Source organism: Lygodium microphyllum, chromosome 10, assembly GCF_053477565.2.
Source record: "Lygodium microphyllum isolate KBCC chromosome 10, Lygodium_microphyllum_v1.1.10, whole genome shotgun sequence".
Classification (NCBI taxonomy): Eukaryota; Viridiplantae; Streptophyta; class Polypodiopsida; order Schizaeales; family Lygodiaceae; genus Lygodium; species Lygodium microphyllum.
In genome coordinates, this window is record NC_141144.1 from 16,262,128 (window position 1) to 16,279,903 (window position 17,776).

The following is a 17,776-nucleotide window of genomic DNA, read 5'->3' on the forward strand; positions in this document are numbered from 1 at the left end:
GGCGGGTAGGCACAAGCGACGACGGGTTCGTGGTTGGTAGGCACAGGCGACGTCTAGTCAGGGATGTGTATGGGGTCAAAGGATCCTGTCACACCTTTGAAAATCATTTTTTTAAAAGAAAAAAAATCAACTTCTATCCTCCTTTCTTGACGGGGTTCGTGTTGTCGGAGGGGTTTTTGTTGAAAGGTCGAATCCATCGGGGATCAGAGGTAGAAGGAAGTAGAAATAGGAGATGGAAGAGAAGAAAGAGAATAGACAAGAGGTAAACACAACAAAGACAAAGCACAATGAATTGAATCAATATGTATTGAAAGAACCTGGAATCCTTGCACTACTCAGAAGCAATCTCCAGGCATTAGATCTCTTGGAGCTTCTTCATAGAACAAAACGTGCATCAAAATTACAACTCCTTTGTTGCTTGGAATCCAAATCTGATGGCTTCGTTGGCTCTGGAAGGGGGGTAAAACTACAGGACGCTTGATCACGGATCTCCCAGCCTGTTAACAGTAATCGCGATGCTTGCGATTTTGCCCATCTGTCTTTTCTTATGAAAAATCTCATAACTAGCTGAAAAAGTAACTTGCTTTTTGCATGCCATCCTAATCTAGAAACTTTTCTAACTTTTTCGAATTTTTACAATAAATAATATCAAAAATAGGCTAAAATTATCCAAAAATCTAGTATTTTTGGATAATCCATGCAACTCGCACTAGTACTAATGACTCAGATCACATTGACTCTCTAGATCAATAAAGAAGTCGGATGATGATGCATTCCATGCTTTTTCACAGTGTTCGCATAGCATCACAACAGCGCGCCATGCACAAAAGGTCAGATTTGTGCAATTGTGGTCCAAAAAATGTGGGGCTTTTCCCAGATTTGGGGAATGTGATGCAAGACAAGCAAATTTGTCTCAGAAATTGCAGGAATTTGTGAAATCTTGCCTCCGGCATTTGGGGCTTTTCATGTACATGCACAAATTGGGCTGAAACTTACCCAATTTCTCGACATTGATGCACATTGGACCCCGTGCAATTTGGGGCTTTTGCAGTTTGGGCAAAATCTGTGCAGCATTTGGTCATTTTATGTACATGCAGGTTGAATTCCGTGCAATTTGGACATCAACACTTGGTAAAATTTGGGGGTTTTGCTGGCCTGTTCTATGCATGACAAAGAAAATGTAGATGTGTGGTTGATGCTTTGAGCAAAATTTTTTTGGGGCTTTTGGCTGTTCGTGTCAAATTTTATGCCCGTGGGTACATGTACAACAGAAATTGCAGCTAAATTTTGGGATTTCTCATGTAATGTGATGTATATGCCCTTGGAACAGCTGTAATCAGTTGTGGACTGCTGTAGCACATGGTTTGGTGCTTCTGAAAATTTAATTACAGATCTGAAATTTGTGCTTCTACGTGGTCATTTATTGCTGGTTGGTACTTGTTTGTACCTTGGTCACTTGGGTGACAGTTTTGGGCCCGCATGTGCTGTTTTTTGGTCACATTTGGGCTAAGAATCATGGCTGGCAGCAATGACAGTAGTAATCTCATGCACATAAAGAAGCTTGAAGGAGTACAAAACTTTGCAGTTTGGCAAAAGCAGTGCTACAATATCCTATTGCAAAAGAAGCAAGCAAAGCCGATTAAAACCAAAGAGGCAAAGCCCGTAGATATGGAACAGGAAGATTGGGACGAGTTAAATGAGCTTGCACGCTCAACCATCGAGCTATTGATTTCTGATGCCTTGCTGTTTAACATTGAAGGTTTGGATTGTGCATATGCTATATGGACTCGATGGAAGAACTGTATGCACAGAAGAGTGCTGCAAGCAAAGTGTATTGGCTGAAAAAGCTTATGGATTTGTGTATAAAAGAGTGTATAGCAATGTCTACTTACTTGAGTGAGTCTAACTCCATTTTCAGCCAGCTGGTACCCTTGAAGTTCATGATTGATGAGGAATTTAAGGCTACTTTCTTGCTTTGCACTCTACCAGAGAGTTGGAATACATTCAAATTTGCTATGACCGATTCTAATGCGATCCTTTTGTATGCTGATGTAGACAGTGCTCTACTCATGGAAGAAATGAATCGGTAGAACAATGCATCCAGTAAGTCTTCCAGTGCTTTGCATACTAGGGGCAGATCACAACAGAGAGGCAAATTTGATAGCAAGGGACACCGTAAATCACGTGGCAAAGATGTTGAATGCTATCATTGTGGCAAGAAGGGCCTTTTTAAACGTGACTGCTATAAATGGAAGAAAGAGAAAGGAAAGGGCAAGAAGACAGATGATAGCAAGGAAGAGAAGGACAGTTAGCCTAAGAAGAGTAGTGTAAAAATTAAAGAGGTGAATGTAGTCACTCATGACAATGATAGTGAGAGTGACGTACTCTTTGTCTCTTCACACTTTGGTGCACATGCTTTACTTGCAGATACAGATGATGACATGCATACCTGGATTCTCGATTCAGGTGCTTCTTTTCATGTCATCCCTCATCGTGAGTGGTTCTCTGCCTATACAGGGGGCCAACATGGTGTTGTCCATCTTGGGGACAACTATGCATGTGATATTGCAGGTATTGACAGTGTGTAGTTGCAGTTTCAGCATGGCTCTGTCTTCACACTTCAGCATGTACGGCATGTATCTCAGCTCAAGAAGAGCTTGATTAGCACAGGGTAGCTAGATGATGATGGTTTTCATACCACCTTTGGTGATGGAAAATTGAAGATCTGTAAGGGATCTAGGGTTATTGCTAGAGGTTGCAAGAGTGATACTTTGTATCCACTTCATGTATCTAGTGTGCGTGACCATGTTATTGCCGTGACCGAGCAGCCAAGTGTTTCTTTGTGGCATGGCCAGTTGGGACATATGAGTCAAACAGGAATGAAAGTGCTTTCTCGTTTGGGTTACTTGCCTTGTCTTCGTTATGCTGATTTTGAGCATTGTGATCATTGCATTTATGGCAAATATACACAGACGTCACATAAAAAGTATCTTTCTTCGAAATCTTCTCCTCTAGAGTTAGTACATTCGGAAGTTTGTCAAATGCCAGGATTATCTTTAGGGGGGATCGATGATGCTACACGGAAAGTATGGGTTTACCCTATTCGTAGCAAGGATGAATTGCTTGATAAGTTTAAAAAATTCTTGGCATTGGCTAAAAATCAGACAGATAAGACACTTAAGTGTCTTCGCTCTGACAATGGTGGGGAATATGTGTCCAAGGCCTTTCAGGCATGTTGTGACAGCAAAGAGATAAAGAGGGAGCTCATTGCCCCTCATAATCCGCCCCAAAATGGAGTTGTAGAGCTTATGAATCGGACCATACAAGATAAGGTCCGTACGATGCTGTCTCATGCTGCATTACCCCATGGTTTTTGGACAGAGGCTGCTATGACAGCCGTTCACTTTATTAATCTGTCACCAAACAGGTCTTTGGGGGGGCGGAGTTTCCCAAGAAGCATGGTCGGACAAGCCACCTTCATATGCTCATCTGAAAGTGTTTGGCTGCGAGGCTTTTGTGCACATTCGTAAAGAAAAATGCAGCAAACTTGAGCCAAAGTCCTGTAAATGCATTTTCCTAGGATAAGGTGACGAGGGTGAAATGGGGTATAAATGGTGGAATCCCGAGAAGAGGAAAGTAGTACCCAGCAAAGACGTAATCTTCTGGGAAGATCGCATGCACAAACAGCCCGAAAAGACTGAGGAGGTCCGTAGGGTTGTATTCTGGGAAGAAATACCTTTTGGACAGCGAAATGTGCTTGCTGTACAATAGCAAATACCTGCTATAAATGAACCTATAAATGCAGGAAATGATCAGCCAGCTATTGCCCATGAAAATGAGCCATTACATGTGCAGGAACAGCTAGGACAGCAAGCTTTTAATGCTGATTTGCAGGCTGAAATGCGAGGACAGCATGCTAAAAATGGAAATTTGTAGGAACAGCCAGCAAACAATGACCATTGGGTTAGGAGATCGTCTAGGGCTACTAGACAACCTGACAGGTTTGTTCCTGGTGCGATTAATGTGGCAGATTATGTCATGTTGACAGACTATGGTGAACCGTCTTGCTTCAAGGAAGCAATTGACAGACAGGACAACAAGAAATGGTATAAAGCCATGCTGTCAGAGATGGAATCTCTTGAAAAAAATGGCACTTGGGACTTGGTGCAGTTGCCTAAAGGGCAAGAAACCTTTCCATGCAAATGGGTTTACAAGATGAAGGTCACTTTTGGTTCCTCACCAAAGTACAAAGCAAGATTGGTTGCAAAAGGGTACAAGCAGGAGCATGGAATTGACTTTGATGAGATTTTCTCTCCTGTAGTCAAGATGACTACATTAAGAACCATTTTTGGGCTTGGTTGCAGTTGAGGATATGGAGCTCATATAGATGGATGTAAAGATTGCGTTTTTACATGGTGATTTGCATGAAGATTGCGTTTGTTGAATAAGGGAAGGGAAAAATGGTATGTAAGCTCAAAAGGAGTTTGTATAGGCTGAAACAAGCACCAAGAGAATGGTATCATAAGTTTGATACATCACGCAATCCCAAGGCTTTCATAGAAGTCAAGTGGATCACTGCTTGTACACCAAGAAGGCAACATATGGCAGCCTGATTATCTTGGTTTTGTATGTTGATGACATGCTGATTGCTGGCAGGGATACTCATGCCTTGGACTCACTGAAGCAAAGTCTTCATGGCAGCTTTGACATGAAGGATCTTGGTGATGCGAATCACATTCTTGGCATGCGAATACTCAGAGAAAGATTGAAAGGCTTGCTCTATCTATCTCAGCAGGAGTATATCTCCAAGGTTTTGCAGCGTTTCAATATGGAGGGGGGGAAAACAATTGGGGTTTCATTGCCTCCATACGTGAAACTTAGTGCAGAGGAAAGCCCTACATCTGTTAATGAGAAGGCTGAAATGGCCAAGATACCATATGCTTCACAGCTGTTGGTAGTTTGATGTATGCTATGGTTTCTACATGTCCTAACATTGCCTTTGCAGTGGCAGTGATTAGCAGATACATGGCAATCCCTGGCAAGAAGCATTGGGATGCAGTGAAAGGTATTATGAGATACCTCAAAGGCAGAAAGGAGTTGTGCATTTGCTTTGAAAAGCAGAAGGCATCTGTTGTTGGCTTTAGGGATGCAGACTGTGCTGGTCATATGGACTGTAGGAAGTCAACTTCTGGGTATGTGTTTACTTTCATAGTACGATCAGTCTCTTGGATCTCCAGGCTACAAAAGTGTGTTGCATTGTCTACTACACAGGCAAAGTATGTGGTTGCCACTGAGGTATGCAAGGAGGCTTTATGGCTTTCACGTCTGGTGGGAGAGCTTGGCATCACAGAGTTACCTGTTCTTCATTGTGATAGTCAGAGTGCTATTATACTAGTATGGAATCCTGTCTTTCATGCAAAGACAAAGCACATACAGGTGAAGTATCACTTTATTAGAGATGTACTTGACAGCAAGAGCATTGAGCTTGTCAAAGTGCATATAGATGATAATCCTGCAGACCTTCTCACAAAGGGTCTTCCAGCAGAGCAGTTTACACTTTGCCGACAGATGATGGGAGTTGGATAGATATATTTATTTCAGCTTTGTACATACCTAGACTTAGCTGATTCTTTTCTCCTCTTAAGGCACATTGCCTTTAGGTGGGAGGTTGTTGGGAATAAAGGGCCACGTGCCTTTTATATGTGCACGGGTGTGAACACACCCTTAGCACATTGTACTTTCATATATATATCTATCTAAAAACCTAAAGTTGTACACTCGTCATTGTACCAAAAATTTGCTCACACTCTACACTGGTTGCTCTCTCTCTCTCTCTCTCTCTGTCTCTCACTGCGCGTATGGCAGTCTGCCTCGATTGTTGTGCTCTATTGGCTCCGACATCTAAAAACCTAAAGTGGTATATTGGTCATTGTATCTAAAAACGTGCTCACTTTCCGCTCTCTCTCTCGCTGTCTGTCCGCGACTAAGAAACACCCACTGTCTCGAACTTCGTGTATGACCCGTCAATATAATTTGGTCAAGTGGAAGAATCGCTCGAAGGTGGAGGCTGCTTGGGGGTCGGTATGTTCATTGAAGAATTGTTTTTTCTACCTCATTCTTGAGGATATTGTTGAGGACAACAATTGTTCATATGGGGGAAGGTGTTGCATCCTTGCATATCCGGATGGGCGCTAGTAGCATTGGTCAGAGCGGTCATGAAGTGACTTAATGCAAATGCACTAAGGGCACTTCGAGGTAGCTGAGTAGTTAAGTCCTATTTCTAGGACTCAATATTGTGCATATTCATTGCGTGATGACCACTCTTGGACTCTTGGCCCATGGATTCACATGTCCGTACACTAGGATGGTGTGGATTGTGGTATGGGACGCTAGTCCTTGGGATGTGGTTGTGACTTGGAGTGCTACTAACTTCCAAGCTTGGGGTTGAGCCTATTTGGCTTTATGGTTTGGGGGTGAGTTTGATGTCTGGTCCCTTTATGTTCATGGATATAGCTTGTGTCATGTCTTGCTTGTAGGTTGGATCCTAGGTGGGAGTTTCAAGGATGATGAGCAGCTTGAGAAGGTGTGGTAGTTGAGGAGATTGAGTTATGATTAGCTCATAAAGCTTGTGTCATTTTTCGTGTGTAGGTTGGATTCTAGATGTACATCAAGGATGATGAGCAGCTTAAGAAGGTGTGGAAGTTGAGGAGGTCGAGTCATAATTAGCTCATAAAGAGTGACTTTTTAGTTGTTAAACCCCCTTGCGGCCCCCAACCCACACACACACACATAGTGGCAAGGTCCGTAGATCTTGTTTGACACTTCTATTACATATTTCCATGTTGGACTCGTTTATTACATGTATCTTTGTGTGAAATTTGAGGATTATGAGTTGCTGCTTAGTTCTTCGTTTTTGATGAGATAAATGTTGTTTAGAGTTGGCAAGGAATGCCCATATCCTTGAAGATACGATATTTTTTGAAGTTTTGCATGGTGGAATCAGATCATGGTGTTGTAGTAAATGGATAAATAGAGTTATTCTTTAAATATTTAATGTGTCTACGCTCTATGTGTGAGAGTGCACAATGGAAGAGAAGCGCACACACACACACACACACACACACACACACACACACAGAAAGAAAGAAAGAAACAAAGTTATATTAACGTCTAGAAAGGCCAAGGTGGCCTATGAGACCAAAACGTTACATACAAAATGTCTGGGAAACTTTCCAGGTCCCAGTAAAGCTACCATCTAATGCTATGATAAACTAATTGAGTAGGTACAAGGTGGTATATAGGCTGGGTACAATTCATGTGGGTTCCAAGTACGGAGAGAGAGAGAGAGAGAGAGAGAGAGAGAGAGAGAGAGAGAGAGAGAGAGGCAGCAACAGATGAAAAAGAAATCTGCACTGATTGAAGAGAATGCTGTATACAAAGGAGTGGATTGATCAGTCCTTGCATGCAGCTTGAGGCATCAATGAGGGCATTGGATTAGGTTGAAATGATGATAGCAGCACCAACAGTGATGGAGATGGTGACAGAGACAGAGAATATCCGGCTTGATGTCCATGTCGGAGATGGAGGAGACTGCACCAACCAACGGAGCTGATGTGGCAGTTTGGAGCACTCGCATTGTGGCAGGCACAGTAGAATGACTGGGAATTGATTGACAAACACTCTTAAATGGGCTACAAGAAGAAATGCAGACTCTAGAATGAGCTACCTCCTTCGTCAAAGTACATGATAGACATGCTAGAGCTCTTAATGTCCTTGTCCACTCAAAATGAGACTCATAGGTAGGAGATGATAGTACATAACAAACATGATTGCTAACATTTTAGATCTTGGATTTGGTTGAAGCCCCGAAGAAGATGCAGATCCGAGGGTTATAGGAAGAGTGTGAATGCCAATGGAGTCCGTTGATGTAGACGGTCGATGAAAAAGCTCCTCTTCACGATCTTGGGAATCCTTGTTTGAAACACTAGAGGCCAAGAAATCCACAACCGCATCACCAATATCATCCCTCTCTGAAAGGGAGGGTTGCAAGGGTACCATCGGAGGAGACAGTGGGGGATGGGAAAGAATCTGTGGAGTTGATGGTGCACAAGAAGGAATGGGTGTAGCAATAGACAAATGCCTCGGAGGAACTTGCATAAAAGAAGGGGAGTGGAGCTTGTAGCACCCACTCTCCTACCAACCTGTTGCTAAAACAACTCCTGAAGAAGAATCCTCTATAAATATGGCCTGCTCCGTGAACACAACCTAGGTACAAAGTCTAGCTAGATTGTAAACGGAGAGGAGTGGAAAGCCCAAGTTTGGGACATGTAGGACTCCTGAAATGGAGCTAGAGGAACGGTTCGATAATAATGGCAAAGTGACAACACCAATAATAGGCATTGAATAAATGTCACCAATTTGATCAAACTCTCAAATGCATGAAAATCTTGTAGCATAGCTCATCGTGGAGTCATATGACTTGAAGCACTAGTGTCAATGAGCCAAGGGCTCTTTGAAGATGAGTCAACCATTGAAGAAGGCTCCTTCAATACATGGATATGAAGGAACATGGACTCATGGGTAATAGTTGGTGTAGAGGAAGGCCTGGATGATATAGCACCATCCGTCGCTCTTGGATGAAGGTGAGGGTACTTGTTCCAACACTTCTCCTCAGGATGTGTCCCCTTCCCACAGTGTGGGCATCGAGGCTTCTCTAAATCTATATCAAGAGCTTGAAGAATGCTCTTGTGTCTCCTGCTTGGGCTTGGCTTTTGTTTTCTCCTTCTTCTTCTTCCCGCCTCCTGTACTTGTAGTATGAGCTTTCGTGGAGCTAGATCTATTGGCTACCTATTTCAGATGCTTGTCTTGCTCCAGGACAAGTGGGGCAAGCTCCTCCCATAGAAGAGTTTCGCGGGTCCTCGATGTAAGATATTGGTGTAAAAGTATTTCAGAGATGGCGGCTAACTTAAGAGAATTATGGCTATATCCTCCGAAGAGATGATCTTGTTGAGGGAAGAAAGCTCATCCTTCATGTTCTCCAATCTATTGATATGTGATCCTTCATGGAAGGAGAGTCATCAATAGCGAGCATTCGTAATTTCTTCGTAAGGAATTTGGTGGGCATAGGTCTTCTGATCGTACAAAGAAGCAAGCTTTGTCCACACTTCCGTTGCCTGCCGCAACTTGTGCACATGCACTAGGATAGAATCCTGTAAGTTCATAAAGAGGAAGGATCGAGCTCTAGAATTGAGTCGATTATAGGGCCACATGATCCATCGTCGATCCCACTTTGGGATCCTCCATGGGATGGGGAATATGGTGGGTAACAAACTCCCCAAGACTGAAGGTGTCAAGAATACATTCCACCTTATAAGACCAAAATGAATAATTTGATCTCCGAATGGTCTTCTTTGGGAAGAGAAGGAAGATTAGGCACTTGTATTGACGGTGCCATCATAGGCATCAGAGGTCTAGAAAGGCGGGCCCTGTGGGAGACGTGAAGAGGGGGGAGGAGATGGCTACTCCAATCTTGTGACTATGCAAGTAAGGATTCGCATTTAGAACAGGGTTGGGACCTCCCATCTTTGTGATGATCACATTGCCTATCAGAGGAGTGATGAGAGATCTCCTCATTAGAGTCATCAAAGCCATTGCATTGGTGATAAGACATCTTCAACACTTGCAAAGACCCACAAAAATCTGCGTTTTTTTGTAAATGGTCCCGAATGGTGGAAATCAGCTACAGTGTGTGATAGGATTGTAGATGGTCTACTTGTGTTGTATGGAGCAATGGAACACAGAAAATCTGTGTTTTCAGTAAGGGAAGTTGCTTGAAAATTTGCATTTTCAGGGCCCGGCACCCCCCCGAGGGAGGGGGGTTTTGTCAAGGATAAATAGCATAAACCCCCCAAACCTGGCTGACCAACATCAAAGGGTGCCAAGAAATCAGGCCAATTGCATTAAATATAGTCAGCAGCAGCTGATCATGCTGAAAATGCTGACATGGCAGCAATAATGCTAACATGGCACTTGCAATGTGGCAAGTACAACATAATGATTGGGAATTGACTGACAAACACTCCTAAAGCAACTAAAAGAAGAAGTGTACACTCTAGAATCAGTTGCCTCCTTCGTTAAAGCACATGACAAACATGTTAGGGCCCCTAATGTCCCGGTTGTCGTGCCGCTACGCACACAGTGTGTGAAAAACTCTAGAGTGCATCGTCATTCAGCTTTCTTATTGATCTAGAGAGTCAATGCCATATTAGTCATTAATGTTAGTGGCCGTTGTGTGGATGGTTCAAAAATATTAGATTTTTGGATAAGTTTAACCAATTTTTGATATTTTAGATATTATCTCTTGTAAATATCCAAAAACTGTAGACAACTTTTAGAATAGGATGACATGTAAAGAAAAGCAAGTAGCTTTGAGCCATTTTTCCAAACTGGGAGAAGGAGTGATCTGGGAGAATTCTGAGCAAGTGTCCTGGTATTTTACTCCTCTTTCGGAGCCAACAGAAGCATCAAATTGGCGGTATGAGCAACAAAGAGGAAGCTATTGTTTTATGCACATTTTTGGTCTATAAGAGATTTATCTTCTTAAGATGTAAAAACAAATTGTTAGGCTTCACCTCTATGAGTATTCTTCTACATCTTCTATTTCTTTAAACCCCTTCTCTTCCGTCTACTCCTCTCTCTGAATCTCCCTTCACCCTACTGTCTCTTACCCTCGTGGTAGACTTTCAACCCCAAACGCTTCGACAGTGGTAAACTCGATGTGAAAGTCAGTCGCAGGTCTGTAAAGATGGGGGATTCAGCAGGTTCAAGTGGTGGTGATGCTATATAACAGATGATTTCTTTGTTGCAGCAGCAACAACAACAGTCGTTACAACAGCAGATGCAAACTTGGCAGGAAGCAGAAAGAATTGATTCCTTAGCTGTGAATGCATTGCAGGCAGTGGGACAGACATTGAAGCAATTTAAAGGTCAAAATGTTTCGGCCTTCATGCGGTTGTATGAATAAAAGATGTTGTTTCATGGGATACTGCAGTATGCATGGAGTTGGTATTTCTCCCGTTTGGCCATGCATGCATTGCATGATCCGATTGATGAGTTACATAGAAGAGATGCTGATTGGACAGCTTTTAAGAAAGCTTTGAGAGAATAGTTTTTCTTGGAAGATGCAGGATTTGTAACAAAAAAGATATTTACAGATTGGATTTGAAAAGCCCAATAAAGGGTTGATTGCTACAGCTTTGCTCTGTGAATTTGAAAGTCGGTATACGCAGTTGGATGCCGATGAGCAGCAATCATTGGAGAGTCAGAAAATTGATTTGTTTCTGAAGGCTGCAAATCCTGTCTTGCAAGAGAAGTTGACTGATCGTTTAGAAGATGCCTCTTCTGAAACGGGATTGAAATCAGATTGGGCTAATGTAATTGAGGCAGTGTATATGTTGGTAAAGAGAGAGCGGATGAAATCAAGATGGGGTGCAGGCACCACACCTACTAGTGCTCAGAAGGGGGCTGAAATTGTAGCCAATGCGCTTGTGGCTATGGCAAAACAAACGGCTATACCTATTGGTCCGGATCTTAAAGGTGATGATGTGGACGAATTAATCAAAGTATGTATGATTTGAGGTTGAATTTGATAGAAATCTATGCAAAGGTCGAAAAGTTGGATGCTAAGGTAGAAGAGAAGGCTCGAGCAACAGCCCAAAGACCATACAAAGAAGAATACAAGAGGAGATGCATTTGGTGTGACAGTTTGCAGCATGGAAAGCAAGACTGTACAGCCTACCGTGAAGCAAAAGTGAAAAGGTTAGTTTTTTGGAAAGATGGCAAAATACATGCAACATAAACTGGTCTTTCAATAGAGCCAAATTTTGAAAATGGTGGCATGCAGAAGAGGTTTGAAGAGATGGTTGCAAGGACATCATTTGTTGCCATAGATGCAACCACATATGGGTTGAGAATTGAAAGAACTAAAGAAGCTCATAAAGGAGGCATGGCTGAAGCAACATCTTGTGTTTGGATGCAAGCATTAGATTGCATGGAAAAGGGCAAAACAACAGTCTGAATTGGCTGATGTAAGTCAGAATATATGAGAGAGAACAGGATGGAGTGTACCAGTGGATTCGTTTTCAGCTTTACAACTTGCATAGGAGGAAACTTGACACTTTTTATAAAATGAATTACATTGCACCTCGCACTTTCCTTGCGAGAGTCTTGGGAGGTGCACCTTCACCTTTGAGCGAGCCTTGCTAGAATATTTGGTGCTTTCCTCCATCTTTTCATAGCACCTTGCTAGAAACTTCGATGCTTTCTTTCATCCTAGAGAGAGCATCCTTCATCCCCTTGACAGGACCTCTCTCATCTTTGAGAGGACCTCTCCAAAGTAGTCTGAGCTCCCCCACATTGAATGCATAACACGAAGTAAAATGGAGTAGATGAAAGAGGCTGAAAAAGCCATACATGAGGATTTTATGGAGGATGCATTTCGAGAAGAAACAAGAAGGGAAGAAAAGGGACAAGCAACCTAGTTACAGGTTACAATCGGATCTTGAGACTGCCACAAACCTTAAAAAGGTCTTGGAAGATCACATAGTTGGCAGTAGAGTGGAATTCACATTTGGCGAAGTTCTTTTTATGGCGAAGCGTGAATTTTATGATGCAATCATTGATATACTGAAATGAAAAAGACAAATTGATGGTGAAGTTTTACAAGAATTGATGCAGGTTGACCAAGACATAGAGAAACAACTTCAGAGGGAATATAATGATGCATGTAATGCTAATGTTGAAATTGGGTTAAATGGGAGTGTAGAAAGCAAGCTTGTGGTTGAAATTGGCCTTATGGACAGCAGTAAGCATAGAGAGAAGGCTATGTATAATGGGGATGTCTATCAATAAGGAAGATGCTCATTTTATTCCAAGCAATCAATTGCATTGGGCTCGTGCTACAATAGAGACAATTGTTAAAGTGGGAGAAAGAGAGATGCCTTGCATAGCTCTCTTGGATCATGGCTCCAAAGTCAATGTTATGACATGCAGCTTGTATGAGAATGGAGGTTGACCGATTGATGTAGATTCGGGATGGCACATGCGGGCAACAAACAATTCATCTAAGGGATCTTTATGCGGCTTGTTTGAATGTACCTGTGACTATTGGAGATGTTAGGCACGAATATCATTTTTTTGTGCAAAATTCATGTAGTTATTCGGTGATTTTGGAGCAGCTCTATATTTTGGAATCAAGGTTAGAAACAAAAGCCTTGGATGATGGTTCTTCATATGCTCGGGTTCGGAGTAAAGACAATAGAAAGGCGGTACAGTTTCTCACTGTTTGTGTGAATCATTCTCGCAATCAGGATAGGCTGCGGGATAATCCCATGCCACCTAATGCACGAGAGTTTAAGGGTTTTTAGACAGCACTGTTGTAAGTGGAGGCTATGGCAGTGCCTCTAGGAAGATAATCATGCCTCCAAGAAAGGAGGAAACTGTGTTTGTGTTTGGATTGTAGGAATGGACAGCATGTAGTCTTGGCAGTTTTAAGAATATTTCAGCCATGTGTAGAGCTGAAAAGAAATATGTAGGATGGGCTGAAAAAGAGCTGAAGACATATGTTTTAATGGTTGCAAATGAAGGTATTTCAGGGCTGTTTTTAGGGCTGGTTGATATTGATACAGTGGCTGAAATTGCTACAGCAATTAATGCTGAAAATGGGGTAGAAAAAGATGTTATTTATGTTGACACTTTAGAGATGTATGAAGTCATTCAAGAGTTTGCTGAGCATGAATGTTATGGGTTGCAATATGGGCTTCAAAACAGGGTTGAAGCAAGGGTGGATACAAAGTACAAAACAGTTGCAAAGAAGTTTAAGCTTGTGGCTTTTTCTTTACCACCTGAAAGTGATGGGTTGGCTTGAAAAGTGTCTTAACAACCTAGTTTGTGGGATCCACATGAGTAGGACATAAATTTACAGTTAAAACTTCACAAAAGCTGAAAATTGGTGATACAAGATTTCTTTTGTTTGCAAAAAGAGCTTATTTTTTGCAGATGTTGGCAAGGCATGGGAAAGCCTTTGCGTTTCAGTCAAATGAAATTGGACGTGTTGATCCAACCATAGTTGCACCTATGGTGATCTTTACAGTACCTCATGTGCCATGGAATTTAAAGCCTATTCCAATACCTCAGGCATATTTGCTTAAGTTGCTGGAGCTTTTGAACGAGAAGATCAAGATGCTGATTTTGGAGCCCTCTTTAGCTCCATATTCAAATCGGTGGTTTATTGTTCCAAAGAAGAATGGTTCTTTGAGGTTTATATAGGATTTACAACCAGTTAATAAGGTCACCATAAGGAATGTTGGATCAGGGCTGACAATGGATGAATTTGCAGAAGCATTTGCAGGCAAGGAAATTTACTGTATGGGAGATTTATATTCAGGATATGATGAGATGTAGCTTGCATTGGAAAGCTGGGATATTACTACCATGAAGATACCGCTTGGATTGGTTAGGATGTATACGCTTCCACAGGGAGCAACCAATTCAGTAGCGTATATGATGAATGGTATGCATAAAGTTTTGAGGGAGTATATTTCTCAGTTGACCTTACTCTTTCTTGATGATGTGTTGATCAACGGATGTGATATCTATGAGAAGAATGAAGAGTTGAATGAGCATGGATGTAGAAGATTTGTGGCTGAACATATTATTGATTGTGACAGGATTTTGAGCCACCTTGAAGAAGTACATTTGACTCTGTCAGGAGAAAAGTCGGTTTTTGGAGTGGAGGAAGTATTAGTTGTTGGGCACATGTGTGGACCATATGGGAGAAAGCCCTCACTAGTAAAGATTGTTGCCATAAGCAGGATACGGGGGACATGTTCAATGCATTTTGCTCATGTGGTTGAAAGTTTATATCAGCTCTTGAGAAAAGGGCAAAAGTTTTGGTGGGGTAAACAACATACGAAGGCAGTTCAGAAGTTAAAGAGCTTATTGATTTCAGCCCCAACACTAAAGAGAGAAGATTATGAGAATGGATAGCCTATCATTCTCAACGTGGATACAAGTCCAATTGGCATTGGTTGGGTAGTGGGCTAGGATGATGCTGATGGGAATAGGTATGTCATTTGGTTCGGAGCAAAGGTCCTCAATGAACGGCAATGGCGGTATTCTTAAGTCAAAAGAGAGCTTTGGGGTGTAGTGACAGCCCTTAAGTGTGATAGGGAGTATTTTATGGGAGCTCATGTAGTAGTAGAGACTGATTGTCTATCTCTATTGGGCATAATAGTAAATTGCTCAACTCCTGGTATTGCCATGTTATGGTGGATTGCATATATAAAGTCACTTAACCTTGATTTTTAGCATATTGTAGGTAGAGAAAACCCCGTGGTTGACATGCTTTTACGAAGAAGGTTTGATGATGAAGAGGAGTTGATGGAAGATGAAGAGGACGATGTGATAGGTGCTAAAAACGACTTTATGACAACAGGGAATGAGTATGCAGTTGTTACTGCAGGTGCAATTCTGAAAACAGCAAGTGCAACTATCATTAATACTGGTACAATTGTCATAATAGCAAATATAGAAGGTATAACTGTTGTAATAGGGATTTCGGCAGTAAGAAAAGAACTTACAGCCATGGAGAAGAGATGGGCAGTAGAGAGAAAGCATCATCAGTGTTATGCTTTAGTGAGAACTAATTTTTAGAAGAGTTGTATGAGGATGATTGGCTAAAAATATGCCAATATCTCAACCTCATGACAAAGAAAGCTGAGTGGTCTAAAGTTGAATTCAAAAGGATTAAAAGAAAAGCTTATGGGTTTTTTTTGAAAGACAGATATTTATGGAAGCATGCAAAGAAAAAGAGAGGAGCTCCGGTATGCATACTAGGAGATAGGGCTTCTTAACAACAGGTGATGCAGGACTTTCATGAAAGTTTATGGGTTGGACATAGAGGAGTTTGGGGCACATTTGCCAAGATCAAAGAGAACTATTGGTGGCAGAACATGTATAAAGATGTGGAGCATTATGTGGAATCATGTAGTGACTATTAGATGTATTCCATGGTAAAGCATAGAGATGGGTTGCAACTGACTTATCCATTGTCTATGTATTACAAATGGATAGTTGATTTGGTTACGATGCCTACAGGTTTATGGAATATGAGATATCTTGTGCTTGCACGAGAAGACTTGACAAATCAAGTGGAAGGTCAAGCTCTCAATACAAGACTACTCAAGCAGTTTGCAGGTTCTTATTGGAAGAAGTCTTTTGCATGTATGGTTGTGTTGGTAAAGTGGTTGCAGATAGAGGAGAATTGGATGCGGATGAGGCTCATGACTTCTTTTCACAATTGGGTATCAAGCTGGCTTTAACTTTAGCCTACAATCCTAAAGAAAATGGCAAAAGTGAAAGAGGTCATTAGCCTATTATTAAGACATTAGCAAAGTCATGCAAGGGCAGGATGAAAGAGTGGCCAAGAATGTTACCCTTTGCTTTATGGGCTGATAGGACCACTCATAGTGCAGTTATAGGGTATATGCCTATTGAATTAATGTATGGACAATAGCCAATTATGCCTATTGAGGAGACTATTGCTACTTGGAGTGTTCTACCATGGGAAGTGGGTTTGAATAGAGAAGAGTTGCTGGTCCTACACATTAGACAGTTAGAAAAAGGGCTAAAGACATTGAGATAGCCATGAAAAAGCTGAAGACTGCAAGGATCAAGAACAAGAAGAGGTTTGATAAGCAACAGAGACTTCGACCATGAGCTATACAAGAAGGGGAGTGGGTGCTGGTTTATGACAGCAGCTTGGAAAATCAGCTTAGTGCCAGTCCGAAGATGGCAAAGTGGTGGTTTGGTCCATATGTGGTAATGTTTGTTTTTAACAATGCTACCTATGCATTAAATGAGATGGATGAGACAGCTCTAAGGATTCTAGTGGTTGGAAAACGTATCAAGCTCTTTAAACGTAGGGAGTCTTTAGCATATGAGTTGAAGGAGTTGGATACTGAGCATGAACATGAGAATATGGAAGAAGAAGAGGTAGAAGATGAATACATTGACATGGCAAATGATACTTCTTCTAACAGTGCAGATCCATAAGACTTTGGCACATGCGGGAGGATGTGCAGGTTAAGAGGGGGTGGATGTCGGGCTGCTATGCGCACAGAGTGTGGAAAAGTCTAGAGTGCATCGTCATTCAGATTTCTTATTGATCTAGTGAGTCAATGCCATATTGGTCATTAATGTCAGTGTTCGTAGTGTGGATGGTTCAAAAATACCAGAATTTTGAACAAGTTTAGCCAGTTTTTGATATTTTAGATATTATCTCTTGTAAATATCCAAAAATTGTAGACAACTTTTAGATTAGGATGACATGTAAAGGAAAGCAAGTAGCTTTTAGCCATTTTTCGGGGATTTTATGCAAAAAGAAGGATTGGCGAAATTGCATGATGCGCGATCGCAATTTACAGACAGCAAACAACACTCTGAACTGGGAGAAGGAGTGATCTGGGAAAATTGTGAGCAGGTGTCTTGATATTTTACTCCCCTTTCGGAGCCAATGGAAGCATCGGATTGGCGGTCTGAGCAACAGAGAGGAAGCTATTGTTTTATGCACGTTTTTGGTCTACAAGAGATTTTTCTCAGGATGCAGAAATAAATTGTCAGGCTTCACCTCTATGAGTATTCTTCTACATATTCTATTTTTTTAAACCCCTTCTCTTCCGTCTACTCCTCTCCTTGAATCTCCCTTCACCCTACTGTC

The 17,776-nt window shown here is 41.7% G+C and overlaps 1 protein-coding gene across 8 annotated transcripts in view; it reads left to right on the forward strand.

The window, feature by feature from the left end:
• The window catches only part of LOC148029740 (primase-helicase Twinkle, chloroplastic/mitochondrial-like), a 123,563-nt gene that overhangs the window by 74,198 nt on the left and 31,589 nt on the right, over window positions 1–17,776 (forward strand). The window lies entirely within an intron of this gene.